The sequence below is a fragment of the Vigna unguiculata genome, chromosome 4 (genome assembly GCF_037176805.1).
Source record: "Vigna unguiculata cultivar grain cowpea cultivar isolate G323 ecotype 2 chromosome 4, ASM3717680v1, whole genome shotgun sequence".
NCBI lineage: Eukaryota > Viridiplantae > Streptophyta > Magnoliopsida > Fabales > Fabaceae > Vigna > Vigna unguiculata.
Genome location: NC_140795.1, coordinates 48,497,704 through 48,516,179, shown reverse-complemented (window position 1 = coordinate 48,516,179; position 18,476 = coordinate 48,497,704). Strand labels below are relative to the sequence as shown.

Here is an 18,476-nt window from a genome sequence, read left to right as displayed (position 1 = left end):
ATGTATATTCATCTCGTACGTGAGACCAAAAATTAATGGGTGTGGGTGATCTATTAGCGGTCCGATATCATGTTAGAAGTAGAATTTAAGCCTAACTCAACCCCACAAACACTGCTTATGAGGTGAGGATTGCACCAATTTATATATTGTGGATTAGTCTTATCTCTAGTCGATGTAAGACTTTCAACAATATGTATTTATATATATATATATATATATATATATATATATATATATATTTGTTATATTTAATTTAAAAAAGAAAACTAAGATTAGGATTGTTAGAGTACCTTTTCCTCGCTATTATCGTAATTAAAGTGCATAAGATTAGAAAGTTAAGATGTAGAATTAAAGTGACTTAACATAATTATAGAGCCACTTGCATTTACTTCACTCCAAGAAGGTAGGTGAAGGCTTCAATGTGCTACATTTGTCTTTGTTTTGCTCCATTCAATCAATCTCTTCTTGAAGTTAATTATAAATAATATTATGATTAAATCAATCTTTTAAATCATCCATTTTAATATAACTTTTTTATGATTTATATAATACAATCATTTATATATAAATTTTAGAGTATAATTTCTATTTATCATCAAAATAGGAAATACAATATTTTTGAATTCATTCTTTTATAAAAATGTTAAAACTGTGTAATTATCCACAAGATAAAAAATTTGATTTAGAGCAGTATTATCTGTTTTAATTAATTTTTAAATTTCAAAATATATGTTATATCAGATTAAAAGTATATTTCAATTTTAGATATTAAACTGCATTTTAATATTATCATAATTTAATTTCAACCACTTATAATTTGATAAGTCATAATAAACTGGCATACCTTAACTCATTGAGTTATTTCTGTGACATTATTTTTTTTGCATAATTTGAAAAGTGTTATATAACTTCAATTTTTTTATTGAGGTGAAAACTATATCATTCAATGAAATCCATTTTTATTCATAAATTTCATTTTTATTTAAAAGTATCCATACATTAGTTAGCATTTCAATCCTTGCTAATGTACAATATAAATTGCTTTATCCCATAATTTAAATACATAAATCAATTTCACTTCACTATTTTTTTAGTGAAACAAATTAATTTATTAATTTAATTTGGAAAATAATAACACAATTTTGTAATCCACACCATGTGAGCTAGCTACCACCATTGATGAGTAATTAAGTAAGTTATTAGCCACAAATATATGTGTGGTTGGGAGGAATAATTAAATAATAATATCTTTGGAAAGATCTTTATTAGTTGTGTGACATGTGAGTGGTAATTAAGAACCCTAAATAAAGGAGACACTCCAAAGTCCAATACTTTTCTAGCCACTAATTCCATGTTGTATTCTTCTTTTCAAGCCTTTATTTAACGTTTCATAAAGGAATCAACAACATTTCCAAGTTAAGCAACCAGATAATGCACTGTTGCTACACTCTTCTTCTTTTAAAGGAATTCCAATCTTAATGCATTCATTCATAACACCCTTTTTAACAAATCTCATACTCATCACTAAATAACTTGCTAACAACAAATATTATACAATTTCATTCCCAAATTATTATCAAAAATTATGTTCAACAAACGATACGCAAATATATATATATATATATATATATATATATATATATATATGTGAAAGTTATGTTACAGTCCAGTGTAGTGTTAAGAACTGAATTTTAAGTTCAACTCAATTTTACAAAACTAGCTTGTAAAGTGATGTTTGCATTTATTTATATATTCTAAGTTGACCTTAATTTTAGTCGATGAGAGACTTTCAACACACCCCCTTACATCGATATATATATATATATATATATATATATATATATATATATATATATATATATATATATATATATATCTCAAATGTGAGACTGAACATTAATGGGTGACCTGATAACGATCTAATAACAGATGAAACAATAGACTCAACAAATATCACTAGAATGTACTCTAACACATGACTCTGATCATACCATGTTAAAACTTTGACTTTAAACCTAGTTCAATCTTATCAAATTATCTGTACTTTCAACATGTAAAATTTCGTATGACAAACACTTTACTTGCCTCTTGTTGCAATTGACATTTTCTATGAGTTTCACAAAGTACAACAACTAAATCCTATATAATTTACTTCAAGAACAAAATAAATTTTTTTACAATAGATCGAAGACGAAAAATATATTTAATTTTTTTAAAGTTAGAGTGAATACTTCTGATAACATAACTATTAAAATTGACCTCAATGATTTTTGAAGTTTTATTATATCTATTTTGTAATTTTCTTAAAAGTGATATATTTTTGAGATTTGTATATTTAAAATTAGAATTGTGTGACATAAAGTATATGTATTCCTAATTAAAACTATTCATCATAAGAAAATAGAAATAGAATATTAATGGATGATGTGCATGTGGAGTGTGTTGAATGATGTGAATATATGAAAAGCCATAACATGGATTTGCCAAAGTAGCAATGCTTTTATGCAACTTTCATTGGTGTCTGAACTTAAAAATGCTAGTTGGTGAGAAAAATTAACGAAGAAGACCAATTGATTTCATCACATTATGAGTCTATGGCTTCACTTCCTTCAAGTTAGGAATTTGTCACTTTTAATAAAGAGATCTATTATTTTAGTCTAAACCATCCATCATGAAGCAATCTCTTTGCTTATTAGGGTCACATACTAATAATCATAAATACACTTAAATAATCAAACAAAATTATTATTTTTAAATACTTTCTACAATTTTATCTGCACATGGCAAGTACAAGTGACATAGCTCACACCACTCGTACTTAAACCAAAATTTTTAATTCATTAAGTATTTAATTAATTCAAAGAAAAATTAAATTAAATATATACTTAAAACATATATTAAATAGTTAAAACTTATTTAAACATTAACATTAATTTTAGCTAAAGCAGTAACAAGATGTGCAAAAATAAGAAGTTGAGTTAAATTATGGGTTTTTGAAAATAAACTAGAATTACTAAGAAATTAAAGACCAAAATAGCATATAGAACTGAAAGAGAACCAAAACTGATTCTACTTAAAAATTTTGGATTATCTTGTAAGCAATCCTAACCACAATTTATAAATTGCATTTTGGTACTTTTGCTTAATTTCATTCTATACTTTAAAAAGCAAAAGAAAAGTTTTTCCTTCATAAATTTTCATGGAGCAATAATGAAAAGAATAAAGGGTAATGACAATTATGTTGGGAGCTTTGTATATTATGGATATCTTTTAATGTAAAAAAATTATATATATATATATATATATATATATATATATATATATATATATGTATTACTGTGTAAATTTGTTTTTCAATTTTATCTTTTAAAATATATATTTTCTAAATTAAAATAATTATTTTATGAATATTATCTTTTAAGTGATTATTGTTTAAATTGATTTTTTTTATTTGACCATATTTTAAAATTTAATTATTTTTTAAATATTAACTAAAAAAAATTACTTATAATAAAATTATAAAAGTGATTTATATTTTGTTTTATAATTATAATAATAATTTTAATACTTTTAGTATCATAAAAAAGTAAATATATATGCACTTAGCATATGTATTTTCATAGTATATATAATTTGTTTACACGTGTCACTTCATAATTGTGCCACGTGTCAAAGTGTGACACGTGGCACAAATGTGAAGTGACACGTGTAAAAAATAAACAAATTTAAAAAAATATTAAAAAATTCAAAAAATATTTAAAAAATTCATAAAAAAACATAAATTGAACGTGGCGTTAACTTTAACATCGTCTAGTCAAAGTTAACGGTGATGACCAAATTGAGTTATCTTTAAAAAAAATGAGGACCAAAGTGAGATAACAAAAAACTTGAGAACCAAACTGAAATTTCATGACAAATAAAAGAACTAAAAAAGTAATTTAACGTTTATTTTATGATATACAAATATAAAAGGTGTAATTTTAAAATCGACGAAAAGTTATTTAAATAAAAATATCATTTATTGCGATCGTGTCAAAATGCAAAGTTAAAAAGAAAAGTACATATGCAACCTATTTTATGGCTTATATATTTTTATTGTTGGATTATTATACACTCATGAGTTAACCCATTATTCACATTTTATTTTTCTCAAATACATTTCCACAAAATTTGTTTCATGAACTAATAAAAATGGATTTTTTGTAATATAACAATTAATGACGAAAAGTAATGATTAAAAAATACATTGATTGAAAAGTAAATTATATATATTCATTGAAGAGAAAAGAACATGAAAGATGATCAATTCTTTTACATAATTTAGAAATATTTATAAAAACTCTCAAATTTTAATTATAAGCTTACACGATAGTAAGATAGACCAATTTAAATAAGTTTTAGGTTTTAATATGATTGGTTTTTCTTTTTGAGTATCCAATAAAAAGGTTTATTTTTAGTATTTAATAAATTAAACATTTCAGTTCTTATTTATTAAGTTGAAATATGTTTTATATAAGTTTAAATGAAAGTAATATTATTAAGTCTTTTCTAAAAAACAATAAATATTTTACTTTGATGAATAATAAAATATGGAAAAGATAAAAGTAAAAAAAAAAAATGCACATGTATCACTTTTACATATAAAACTTGCAAAAATAAGGGAAGGTTTAAAAACAAGATATTGATAGCCATTAAAATGATATATATACCAGTTATGAATAATAACACCATAACAAGACTTTAAAGTAAATTTAAAATAAATAATTTTTTATATGTAATATTTAATAAGAATATTATGAAAAAAAAAGTAATGGAAATTTAAGTTGCGTCACCATAATCTCTTTTTTATTGTCAAAAATCACGTTAACTTATGAGAGTGTTTAACTCAAACAAAAAATATAAATGACACAAGAAAAAAAAGTGTGAAAATATATCTCATGAATGTTATAGATACATAAAATAATGTTAGAGTAAAATTAAATATGCACAATGAAATTAAATTAAATTATAATTAATTTAGTAGTAATGGAACAAATCATGTTAAGATATATTATCATTTTTAAACTATAATTATAAGATTATTCATAGAGATGTGAATTTGGCCTAGTTCATAGGGTTTGGCCTCGGTCCATCCCGTCCGGATCATCGATTCTGTTGGTCCTGTTCGGATCGCTTCACTTGATCTTTTACTCTAACTTAAAGTTGTATTTTTAGAGGGATCTAAGCCACTTCAGTCCTGACTCTAACCCAAACTAAAAGAGAATTTTGGAGACTGAAACTTTTGTTTTGACCTCTCATTTGAGGTCCATAAAAAAGGGTTTAACGAAGAGTGAGTCAAGACCGATTCATAAACTAGGGACCAAATTGACATTTCTAATTACTCTTGTCCTATTTAAAAGATAAAAAGATTTCTTACTAAAAAAATTTCAAATTCATAAAAAAAGAAAAAAAAAATCACGAAGACGTTTTTATGCAGAACTGTATCTACCCCTAAAAAGTATAAATAGATAGAACATGTACACACATATGCATAACAAAAAGATATGCATAAATCATTATATATAGATCTCAAATAACTAATGGTAACTTAAATTTTCGTAAACAATTGTTACTTAAACTTCTCACATCACACAAAACATAAGTAGTTTTACAAAATTGAATGTATCCTAATTTTTGTGATTTTTCTTACTCATTCATTCTACATATGTAATTATTTAATTGATAATTTGTAAAAGATACTTCAACACTTAAATTAGTATTCGATTTAGTCATATATAATAAATATAAATAATAATTCATATTAATCAAGTAATTCTAATTTGGAGGAACCGATTAATAAATAGGCTTATAATATTTAAAAGCAAAATGCATTATTGAATATGACTAATCTAAGAATTTGATGGGGAAAACAACAACAAACAATATACCAGAGAATGCAGCGGATATAATTTCCCCTAATTTGCAAGAATCTATGAGGAGCAATAATCAAAGAGCAGCAATAATAAATCACCAAAAGCACAAATAAAGGCACCAATATATTTAAGGTGGAAAACCCCTCAAATTAAGGGTAAAAACCACGAGTCGTCCAGACTAAAGAAATAGCTCCACTATGATCAACAAGAGTACAAAAGAGTCTTAATCAATAGCACAAATTAGTGCCAACACCCAACCAAATAACAAAGTAACAAAGCTTTCAAATAGAGAAGAACAAGAGAGGAAAACCTTTACAAATCACTGCTGCAGTGCGAAATTAATATCTCCCAACTCAGTCCTTGTATCAAAGATCCGACCGGTCAGAATGAAGAGCAATGAGTTCCGAACCTGCTGTAAAAATTTCAGTCCAATCCAACGGTGAACGAATCCGCAGCGCTGAATTTACTGCGACAGCTCTATGAAAAACGTGAACAGAATTTTCCTCTACCTCTCCCTCTATGTGTTAGGGCTTTGAGTGTATTCTGACTCTATTGTTCTGCCTCTCTCTTTATTTTATAGCCTCCTCTCCACTAGGTTAAGTGAGACACGGACTTCTCAAATCTTGGGCCTTTTCTCCATATAGGAAGGGAGCCTAATACCCAACAGAATTATACCTGTGTAAGCACACACCTAAATTATAGTTATAAAATTTTAATTTTATTTTTAATCATAAATAACTCTCACATATTATTTCATCAATTAAAGTCATATTATCTCATCACATAATACAAAAACACATTTTTGAAAAAAAAAATGAAATCTTAAAATTCAAATGAGCATAATTTATACGAATCTTATTCTCAAACAATGATCATAAATTAGATCAATTTCAATCTTATGATCACACAAAAATTTATGTAAACAAGATTCAAATATCTTAAAAATCACAATTACATAATATATAAATATACAATAGTTGATATTACTTGGGAAAATTTTCATGATAGAAATGTTATAACCTTTAAATCACATATAATATAATTTTGGTGAAGCTTAAGTTTTCTCTTCGTAATACTAATAAACATTCATACATTAAATGTGATAAAAATATGCATATCCACGGATATTCGTAGATAAAATCTGTGATAGATAGTTGATACTAGTGAATAGTGAGTATTTTAATACCCGTTTATAAACGGATCGAGTGTAGGTATCATACTATTTGTATATGTGGATATCCGTTACCTTCAAAAAAATAAAATTAAAATTTAATCTATGTTTTATTAAGTTAAATTTATTTAAAATTAAAATTTAATTTATATTTTATTAGATTAGATTAAATTAAATTTAAATTTAAATTATATGTAATTTAATTTATATTTAATTTTATATTTTTTTGTAATTTTATTTTAAAATATTATAAAATATTTTTTTAAATATTCGCGGGTATCACGGATACATGCGGGTTTTAAAATACTCACATGTATTTTTTAAACGGACACCATACAAGTAGACAAATGGATAGGGTACATTTTTTTTGTTATGGGTAGGCACTACTCGTACTTAACCTTGTCATCCTTACCTTACATTCTATATTTGTGTGACACAATACTTCAAAATACTAATCACTAACCTAAAAATTACTTTTCATGTTCCATAGGTGTTCTCTATCCTAAGGTTTATCTAAAATGTAAAATATTGAACAAATGCAAGATGAAAGGGAGAAAACATGACCTATATTTATACACTCATGAATAACCTAGGAATGGACTTGAACTTCTAAAGATAAAGTCCACCTCACTCCCAAAATATTTTATCCTCGTATGTTCAACATTATTTTATTATATAAATAATTCACTTTTATTTTATTCTCTAAATTTAATTGAATATTTTTAAACAAGACAAATAAATAACTAAATTACTACTATTCAATGAAAATATAGGTTTTTATGATAAAAGAAATAAGTCAAGTGATCGAAAGACAAATCTAAAATTATTTCAAAACATCAAATTAAAAAGAGTTAACAAAATAGTAGAAAAAAATGAAAATAAATGTTTATTGAACCAACATTAAAGAGAACAATTGATTCATCCTAAGTTCCTAAACCAACATTATAATTCATTAAGTATTCAACTTGAAAATAATAATTTATTGAATACTCACAAAAAAAAAAAAATCAAGCATATGAATTAGAACTTATTTAAACTTAATTTAATTCAAAATTTGCATCTCGTAAATCATATATGTAAGGCCCCATTTTATTCCTGCCCTAAAGTTAGTGGGCTGCCCCTAAGTGGGCCTAAGGGTTGGCCCAGTGTATATAAACCCTGCTACGTTGCCCTAATGGGAGGTCTGTGTTTTCCCTTTCTGAACCAGCCGTCGCTCCGCCCCTTCGTACCGCTAGAGCTCTGCTAGGGTTGCCCTGAGGTCCTCCTCGAGCTAGCTCAAAGCTCAAGTCCTACTTCTTGCACGACGTAAGTGACCCTAAAACATACCGTCTTCGCCTCCCTTCTTCGTATTCCACTGTTTAATGTTGGTTGATGACTCTGTTCTTCCTTTTGTGCCACTGTTCCACCAGTTCCTGATCCGTCTCCCGAACTGCTGTGCTTCAGGGCCCAATGTCGAGGTCTGTGCGAACCCTTTTCCAGGTACGGGAAGTTAGGGTTCCAGTATTTTAGGTGTTGTCTTGGCTGTTCTTGAGTGAGTTAATGATTTCATGAATGAATCCTTCGTTTTGGTGTGATTAAATGCTTGTTATGCCTGGTTGATTGGATATGCATGACTGTTACAGTGAAGAACAGTGACGAGACCTGTAAATCTCGCCCAAGCGAGTCAATCTCGCCTAGGCGAGATGAAACAGGGAGCTCGCCTAAGTTTTTTGCACGAAACGTCGCCCGGGCGGCTCGCTCAACTTTTGAGCGAGCAGGCAACTCGCCCAAGCGAGAGGGATCTCGCTTAAGCGAGATCCCGTGTTGCCCATGCCCTTGTTTTTGGCGCTCTCACCTAGGTGAGGGGGAGGCTCGCCTGAGCGAGCACGTCTCGCCTGAGCGAGACCCCTCAGCCTGAGCGAGATGCTGGGCGAGACTGTGCTATAATTTGGACGTTTGATGTTTCCCGAGTGATCTGTTTTGATTGGGTATGATTGTGTGATGATGGACGTGTATATAATGGAGTATGAGATATATTTCTGGCATGATTCATGAATTGTGAATGAATGGGTTGGTATGAGACTTAACGTGTGAAATGAATGAATGCGTTGGAACTAAAGGGATACATGATTAATATGAGATGAGACCCCAGACTCATTGGGGTGGTGATGATCAGAGGTATGGACTTGAGAGGTGATGCATATGAGGATGTTAATTCCAAGGGTGGATATGGGATTGAAAAACATGATTTAATATTCTCTTATCGATGAATTATGAATGTTGGTCCGTGTCAGCGTGTAATTCCTTGGGGGTCTCTAGGTGAGACCTCCGGGGTCGCGCTTCAGTGGTCGGGACGTAATTCCATGGCCCCTGCTAGTGGGTGTTCATGGTGGTGCCCCATCTGTATAACTAGGTAAGGATTCAAGGTAAGGTTGCATCCTGACGCTCCGAGGAGTCAGTTAGTCTCACTTAGAGCGGACTGACTCTTGTGGTGGGAGTAGCAGGAGGCCTGAAACTCACTAAGGGCTAACCTTGTGGTGGGAGAGATTTGTTTCATTGCAACACTGGTAATACATGGCTCAGGATTCGAGCAGCTCAGGTTCGAGCAGGGGTACCCACACAAGTGCAAGCATCCGCTGAATCCGACCAAGTTATACGTATCCGGATGAGTCGAGTCGAGTCGTAGTGTATTGAATGAAGAGTCATAACCTGTTTGGTTGCTATGTGGATGAGATAGTAAAAATACATTTGATTGCATGTTGAATATGTTGATTGGCTCTAGCTTACCCGTTTTGTTGCATGTTTGTGATGTATGTGGCTGTTCTTCTTGCGATGATCATCAACTTGGTTGATGGGAGCAGATGGGCGAGGTCCTCGTGGTCAGCAAGGGAGTGGTGATCCAGCAGCTTAGCCATCCGGGCTAGAATTCGAACGTCTTTCTTTCATGTTTCTTTAGGGCTATGGCCCCTGTATTTGTTGTTACCGGATTTGTAAACTCTTAGTCAAACTGTTTATCCTGCTTTTGTTGGCATCGTGGTGTGCCTGGTTTTGTAGGGGTGACGTTATGAACCCCAGGACTGCATTGTCGATTTATCTATGTGTGACGTGTCCTTTAATTTTACGTATTAAATTAAATGGGACGTTACATTTATGGTATCAGAGCAGTTCGTCCTTAGGATGACCTGAGGTTGTGGGTTTGTCGTGCTTTGCGGGCGTAAGTAGTCATGTCTAGTCGAGTTTGTCAGTGAAACCAAAAGTTTAGGAACAAAAAACGCCTTGATAGAGTAATGAGGGTGCACACTCATGACTAGATTAAAGGTTGTTTTCCTTTCTTAATTCTGATGGTTCGGGGAAATAGGGGCGACAGACAAAAAGGGGTTCGTTGTCTGTAAGTGATAGATTGTTGCTGGGTATGATCTAGTTTGTCTTGGCTGCGCCTCTGTGCTTTGTGTTTAGTGTTTACGGAGATAAGAGAATTGAGATTTAACGTCTTGGACTAATAAGCTGGAGAATATGCTAGAGTTCCCAAAATAAAGATACTACTAGTTTTCTAAAGGGAGTGAATCAAAAGGGTAATAACACTAAGGGGTATCAGTGCATGCAAGTGCCACGTCGTTTGAGGAAATCAAGCTGATTCTACACCCCGACGATGGTGGGGTTCCGAATTATGAAAATGCATACGGTGTTAGATGGAGTGTCATTGAATATAGTCATATGGTCACATCTAGTGCTTCTTGGAGTGGTGTAAGAGGAACAATTGGCAAATCTGAGGTTGCTAAAAGTGGAGGAATTGCTTAGCGACAAGAAAGGTAAGAGAGGAGGAGACTGGGAAGTGCAAAAGATGGCAAACCTCTAGTGAGAGGCTGAGATGGATAAGGGTTACTGATCAGTCAGGAAAGATGACGTTCCTAAGTAGGGAAAGGAACAATTGATGGGTAGGGAAGAAATGGCATAAGGGATTCATACCAGGATTAATAGTCAGTAGGTAATGATGGGTATTTTCAAATTTGTGAGTGGGATGCTTCAAGGGGAAAATAGTTCCCACGAGTAGGACATCTGACCCTGGGTATAAAGTGAAGGGTTTCACGTACTAGAAGAAGGGGCAAGCCTTTAAAGGGTTATTCTTGTATGGAAGGACAACCCAACTGATGTCATCACACAATGATGGGGGAAATAAGGAGGGAAGTTCTGAGTGGTTTGCATGGTGTCTACAATGGTTGATGCTAAAGTGGTTAGCACGAATAAATCTCATACAGAGATGTGTCATACGAAGAGATGCTTGGACTAAGGGCCGATTTTCTTGGAATCGTGTACTCCTTGATGTCGTCGGTATGGTAGATGAGTGATGGTTGTCTTTAAGAAAGGACTGAAGTTGAGACGATGGTTTCGCCAAAATTGCGACCAAGTGGAGACCCGCTCGAGGGTATGGTGCCTTCGGGGTGATCAAAGTATTTGAATTTAAATCCGATATGAATTATGCGATGTTGGGACGTAGTCTCAAGGGTGAATCAGTTGTTTTCTCAATCTCATCCTGATGAGCTGGACAACCCACGAGGTGGTGTTCTTGGATTAAAAAGAGATGATTCAATGGTGGCGGTTGAGGTATGGACCAAGCTAAATAGTGGGGACAAAGCTTCACGTGAATCAAAGACATCTGACGAGGGAAAGTGGATGATAGACGAAGAGGATCTCAGTGGAAAAGGAGTTATGGACGTACTGTGGGACAAGTACCAGAGTTTTGACCTTGGTGTGATAAAATTCCCCTTTGCATTGGTGCCTGAAGAGGAAACTTGAGACAATAGTCCCTAATGGAATGGTTTCTACAGCGAGTCTGAAATAAACACGGAGGTAAAGGAGATGTCGGAGGAGTAGTGGCTTATGCTGAGTACGACCACAATGATGACAGCAGATTTGGTGAACATCAGAGGAAAGGTAGTGGTGGAATAGATTGTTCAAGGGAAAACGTTAGATAAGGAAGGATTGACTTTTCGGACCTATGGTTGTATAGAGTGGAAAACATGATGGAGGTAAGGCAATCCCAAACATGTTAGCTGTGTCGTCAAGGTTTAACGGCGAGTATCCAAGTGCGAACAGAGTCTTTAAAATGTGCAAGAAAGGGTATTGACAAAGGATGAAGTGCCTAACAGGACGCATAGTTAGGAAGGGTGGATGCAATGTTGCGAAAATGAGACGCTAAGACTATAAAGAGGTGAGTCCAAAGGATTTTACAAGTTGCATAGAAGTTTTGAAAGAAGGTTTCTCGGTGATGATTGATTCCTTGTCACGGCAGACATGAAAGGGGCATCATTTGGAGTAAACAAATGAGTGGCCTTTTGTGGTGATCAGAGTAGCGCAGCGAGATTATGGCAAGTGATACTTATGAGGGGTAAAAGGTGTGTGGAAAGAACTATCTTACTTATGAACAACAAATGTGTCGTTCTTATGAGTATCAGTTAAGGATGTTCAGTTACCAGTTAAAGTTGGAATTATGAAGTTGCTCAAAGAAAGTTGTGCAAGAGAAGTAGGGGATGGTTTGAGTTATGATTTCAAGTTAGGGTGCCAACTTGGAAGTGAGGACGTGAGAGTAGATGTTTAGCCAGAGAAGGGAATTGAAGATCCTTGATTTGACGAAGTAAGAGTGAGAGTTGGTTGAGAACCATAAGTGTTTGGGTTGGGAAGAGAATGGGTGAGGGGATTTCATTAGTCTCGTCATCTTACTAGCACTAGTGAACCTCTCAACAAGGTTGAGAAAAGCCAAATCGGAATATATCAGTTTGAGGTGTATCGTGGAGTTACGTGGTACGAACCAGACTAGAAATTTGAAGTCAATGGAAGTTATGGTTCTGGGGTTTTGTGGAATGTTGCCTATAAGTTAGGGGGGATTAAAGATGAAGATAGGATGCTGATGCGACATGGTGAAGAAAGCAGTTGAAGGTTTAAATGAGAAGAAGATGTAGGAGTTTCAATATACATAAAAGTGGTCAAAAGTGTTGATGGTGTGGCAGTAGGCCAACACTCAAGAGTGATCAAGTCAGTGAAGTGATGCATAAAGGAGTGAACAAGATGATGTGAAGTGATAACGAGTGTGCCTTGGTTGGAGACTTAAGGTCATCTGAGAAGTTGATAAAAACCTACAAGGGGTAGCAGAGAGCAAATAGAAAATGAGTCAGTATGTTAGATACAAGTTAGTGGGGCATGCATGGACGAGCATTCGGATTTTAAGGCCGGAGGATTTGGAGTGCTTCGAGAGTAGTGACTGATTTAATCTACATAGTTGGGCACCTATCGCTTAGCACAGAGGAAAAGTTTCCAATGACTATAGGTGTGGGAGTCGTTGTATATGTCGTGTTTGAGTAGTGGTTTCCAGAGGAGATAAGGAGAACATAGCTCCTTCCTATCTCATCGATGAATTTTCGAGGTCGAAAATTTTCTTGTTGGGGAGAATGTAAGGCCCCATTTTATTCCTGCCCTAAAGTTAGTGGGCTGCCCCTAAGTGGGCCTAAGGGTTGGCCCAGTGTATATAAACCCTGCTACGTTGCCCTAATGGGAGGTCTGTGTTTTCCCTTTCTGAACCAGCCGTCGCTCCGCCCCTTCGTACCGCTAGAGCTCTGCTAGGGTTGCCCTGAGGTCCTCCTCGAGCTAGCTCAAAGCTCAAGTCCTACTTCCTGCACGACGTAAGTGACCCTAAAACATACCGTCTTCGCCTCCCTTCTTCGTATTCCACTGTTTAATGTTGGTTGATGACTCTGTTCTTCCTTTTGTGCCACTGTTCCACCAGTTCCTGATCCGTCTCCCGAACTGCTGTGCTTCGGGGCCCAATGTCGAGGTCTGTGCGAACCCTTTTCCAGGTACGGGAAGTTAGGGTTCCAGTATTTTAGGTGTTGTCTTGGCTGTTCTTGAGTGAGTTAATGATTTCATGAATGAATCCTTCGTTTTGGTGTGATTAAATGCTTGTTATGCCTGGTTGATTGGATATGCATGACTGTTACAGTGAAGAACAGTGACGAGACCTGTAAATCTCGCCCAAGCAAGTCAATCTCGCCTAGGCGAGATGAAACAGGGAGCTCGCCTAAGTTTTTTGCGCGAAACGTCGCCCGGGCGGCTCGCTCAACTTTTGAGCGAGCAGGCAACTCGCCCAAGCGAGAGGGATCTCGCTTAAGCGAGATCCCGTGTTGCCCATGCCCTTGTTTTTGGCGCTCTCACCTAGGTGAGGGGGAGGCTCGCCTGAGCGAGCACGTCTCGCCTGAGCGAGACCCCTCAGCCTGAGCGAGATGCTGGGCGAGACTGTGCTATAATTTGGACGTTTGATGTTTCCCGAGTGATCTGTTTTGATTGGGTATGATTGTGTGATGATGGACGTGTATATAATGGAGTATGAGATATATTTCTGGCATGATTCATGAATTGTGAATGAATGGGTTGGTATGAGACTTAACGTGTGAAATGAATGAATGCGTTGGAACTAAAGGGATACATGATTAATATGAGATGAGACCCCAGACTCATTGGGGTGGTGATGATCAGAGGTATGGACTTGAGAGGTGATGCATATGAGGATGTTAATTCCAAGGGTGGATATGGGATTGAAAAACATGATTTAATATTCTCTTATCGATGAATTATGAATGTTGGTCCGTGTCAGCGTGTAATTCCTTGGGGGTCTCTAGGTGAGACCTCCGGGGTCGCGCTTCAGTGGTCGGGACGTAATTCCATGGCCCCTGCTAGTGGGTGTTCATGGTGGTGCCCCATCTGTATAACTAGGTAAGGATTCAAGGTAAGGTTGCATCCTGACGCTCCGAGGAGTCAGTTAGTCTCACTTAGAGCGGACTGACTCTTGTGGTGGGAGTAGCAGGAGGCCTGAAACTCACTAAGGGCTAACCTTGTGGTGGGAGAGATTTGTTTCATTGCAACACTGGTAATACATGGCTCAGGATTCGAGCAGCTCAGGTTCGAGCAGGGGTACCCACACAAGTGCAAGCATCCGCTGAATCCGACCAAGTTATACGTATCCGGATGAGTCGAGTCGAGTCGTAGTGTATTGAATGAAGAGTCATAACCTGTTTGGTTGCTATGTGGATGAGATAGTAAAAATACATTTGATTGCATGTTGAATATGTTGATTGGCTCTAGCTTACCCGTTTTGTTGCATGTTTGTGATGTATGTGGCTGTTCTTCTTGCGATGATCATCAACTTGGTTGATGGGAGCAGATGGGCGAGGTCCTCGTGGTCAGCAAGGGAGTGGTGATCCAGCAGCTTAGCCATCCGGGCTAGAATTCGAACGTCTTTCTTTCATGTTTCTTTAGGGCTATGGCCCCTGTATTTGTTGTTACCGGATTTGTAAACTCTTAGTCAAACTGTTTATCCTGCTTTTGTTGGCATCGTGGTGTGCCTGGTTTTGTAGGGGTGACGTTATGAACCCCAGGACTGCATTGTCGATTTATCTATGTGTGACGTGTCCTTTAATTTTACGTATTAAATTAAATGGGACGTTACAATATATAAAAAGTGTCATTATTAAAAATCACTTAAAATGTACTTTGATTTTAGAAAAAAAAAAACATATACAAAATAAACTCTTAAAATATTTAAAATAATAAGTATCCCTTGATGTATTTTTGTAGTTGTTCAATTTTAATAATTAATAATTGTAATAAAATGGTTTGATTGATAAATGGCATATCATACATAATGTTTAAATCATGTATTTGATAACGTATATAACAATTTAAATTGATCTTCCTTTACTTGAAATATTATTTAACTATGGATAAAATCTTAAATATTATTTTTAATTGATGTTGATTAAGATCATTTTTGTAAACAATAATGAAAATTTTAATAATAATTATTTCTCTATTATCGGCAAACATTTATAAGATTGTTGTTTAGCTGATACCAATTGGTTTTTTTTATCAATGTTAATAAAATTATTTTTCAAATAATATAAGTGTTTTTAAATGACATCCATATGAATTATTTTCTAAGCAATATTATTGCGATTGCTTATCTCTTGTTAGAGGTTAGACTTCTTTCTCAATTTATGTTTGTTAGATTTTCTCAATGAATGATCAGTGTGGTTTTTAAAGCTGAAAGTAATTATTTTTTGTTGATATTTGAGAAGTTAAATAGTAATTTTTGTATTTAATATTTTTATATTGGTTGTAATTGAAATATTTAATTTAATAAATTTTGTTGCCTCCATATAAAAAATATTTTAAAAAATAAACAATTTAAATTCAATATACTTTTTAATTTATTAAAAACAGTAAAATTTTCTATCCATGCACAGGTTAAGTCTAAAAGCAAGTTTTATATTAAGTTTTCTATTTATGTTCAAGATAAGTGCATGTCCAATACATGTTTCGTATTAATGGTAGCAAAAAAAAATTAAATTTTAAGAGTTGAAACGATTTAGGTCAAAAGTTGAATCAAGTTAGTCTTAATAGAAGATCGATCAAGTTGGTTCTGGTTGAAACTTAACTCGAGTCGATCTTGGTTGAAAGTCAAGTTGAAATTATGCGATCGTAGGTTGACATAGTCGATCTCGAGACCTAAGTTGACATGAGTCAGTCTCGGTCAAAGATTGATCCGAATCAACTGTCGTAAGAGGTCTGTCATAGTTGAAGGTCAACTTATGTTAACCACAGCAAAAATCGGTCCATGGTGAAGGTTAGACCTAAGTAGTCTCATCCTAAGACCGGAACAAATTAGTCAAACTGATGGGTTGAATCAAGTCGGCTTGACTCATATCTAATAGACTTAAAAGTTAGGTATATTAGATCAATTTAAATTGGATTGAAAAAAAAGAGAGGTGCAAATCTAATTGATCTGATTAAAATAAATTTGGATTATAAATCTAATCTATTTTATTACCTATATCGAATCTATACTAAATTTTAAAAAATTCAATCCATTTCTACCCTTATTTTATATAAAAGTATTCAAATGAAGTTGGTATTGGTATCCATTTGCATAAAAACAGTTACTTAATAAATAATGCACAACTAATAGACTTAAATAGACTTTGTTTAGATTGTTGGTTGTGCGTGTCAGATATAAAAAGGTTCATATTCAAAGTTTTAACCAAAAATACAAATTCCTACTCATATAGGTTATAGGTTAGATAAGTGGATTATGGATTTTTAATAAAAAATCCAACTATAATTATCGGTAAGTTTTCAAGAAAATTATACATTTTATTTTCATTTAATATATTTATTTTTGTTGATAAAAAAATACATTTTGAATAATTGAAATTCCTTGAGATAGTAAAACAATTTTACTAAGATTATAATGATTGAAAATTAGACGTAAATTCAAGAAGCTTCAAGTCGTCGAAAGTTATTGACCTTTTTATTTCTTAATCTTTCACTTATTTTCTTTTTATTTTTTACTTTGTATTTTTTTTTCTATATTTTTCTGTAAAGCTTTTTCAGCGTTAGTAAAATGGTCATAACTTTTTTCATATAAACGGACAATTAGAATACTACACCTTTTCTTTATCCTATATAGAGATGTCAAAATGGGTTTCAATCCGTGAGCCAATCCGGCTCACCACGGGTTCGAGCCGGGTTGGGTTGAGAAAAATTTAACTTTTTCAGAAGTGGGTTGAACTCAACCCGGCTCACTTAACCCACGGGTTCGAGCCGGGTTGAAGGTGGGTTGGCCCACTTAACCCACCAACATTTTTTTACAATTTTTTTTTTATTTTTTTTTTAAATTTTCTTTTAATTTTTTTAAAATTATTTACTACTCCAATTATATTTGTTCACAATTTCATATTTTTAAATGCTAGAATGTTGCTTAATTATATTTGAATTATTTGAATGTTTAATTAATTTGATTGTCAAGTTATATATATGTTGATACTTTAATCTTTAACTATAATCTTTATAGTAAATTACTCAAGTAACTGTTTTATAAACAATTTTTTCTAAATTAGCATGAAAAAAATGTATAGTTTTTTTTATTTATATTTTGTTGAATAGCATGACAGAAAATTTGTAATATTAGTCATGCTTTCTTAGACTAATGGATACTTTCTTGGAAATAATTCTTCATATATTGGTGGTGAGCATGATCAAAACATTGGTTCTTGATTTTACTATGATTCTCATCTCATGAGTTACTTAAAAATTTATTTAAATATTTGAATAACAAAAAAAATAAATAAATAATTTTTTTAGGTGGGTTGGTGAGCCAACCAACTTAACCCACCAACCCGTGGTGGGTTGAGCCGGGTTACAAAATTTCTGGCTCACCAGAAAGTGAGCCGGGTTGGGTTCACTCATTTTGAACCCGGCTCGTGGTGAGCCAACCCGTGTGAGCTGGGTTGGCTCACTTTGACATGTCTAATCCTCTAGCCACTTTTTTTTTTTTAATACCAACATTTAATGTACAACAAGAAGAAAAA

General features: G+C 33.4%; 1 long non-coding RNA gene across 1 annotated transcript; it reads left to right on the top strand.

Moving 5' to 3' along the window:
- The first annotated feature begins 13,573 nt into the window (after positions 1–13,573).
- Positions 13,574–15,492, top strand: LOC114179779 (uncharacterized). The gene is made up of 3 exons (XR_014994156.1): positions 13,574–13,736; positions 13,841–13,910; positions 15,272–15,492. It is a non-coding gene; the product is annotated as an uncharacterized LOC114179779 (long non-coding RNA).
- Positions 15,493–18,476: the final 2,984 nt, after the last annotated feature.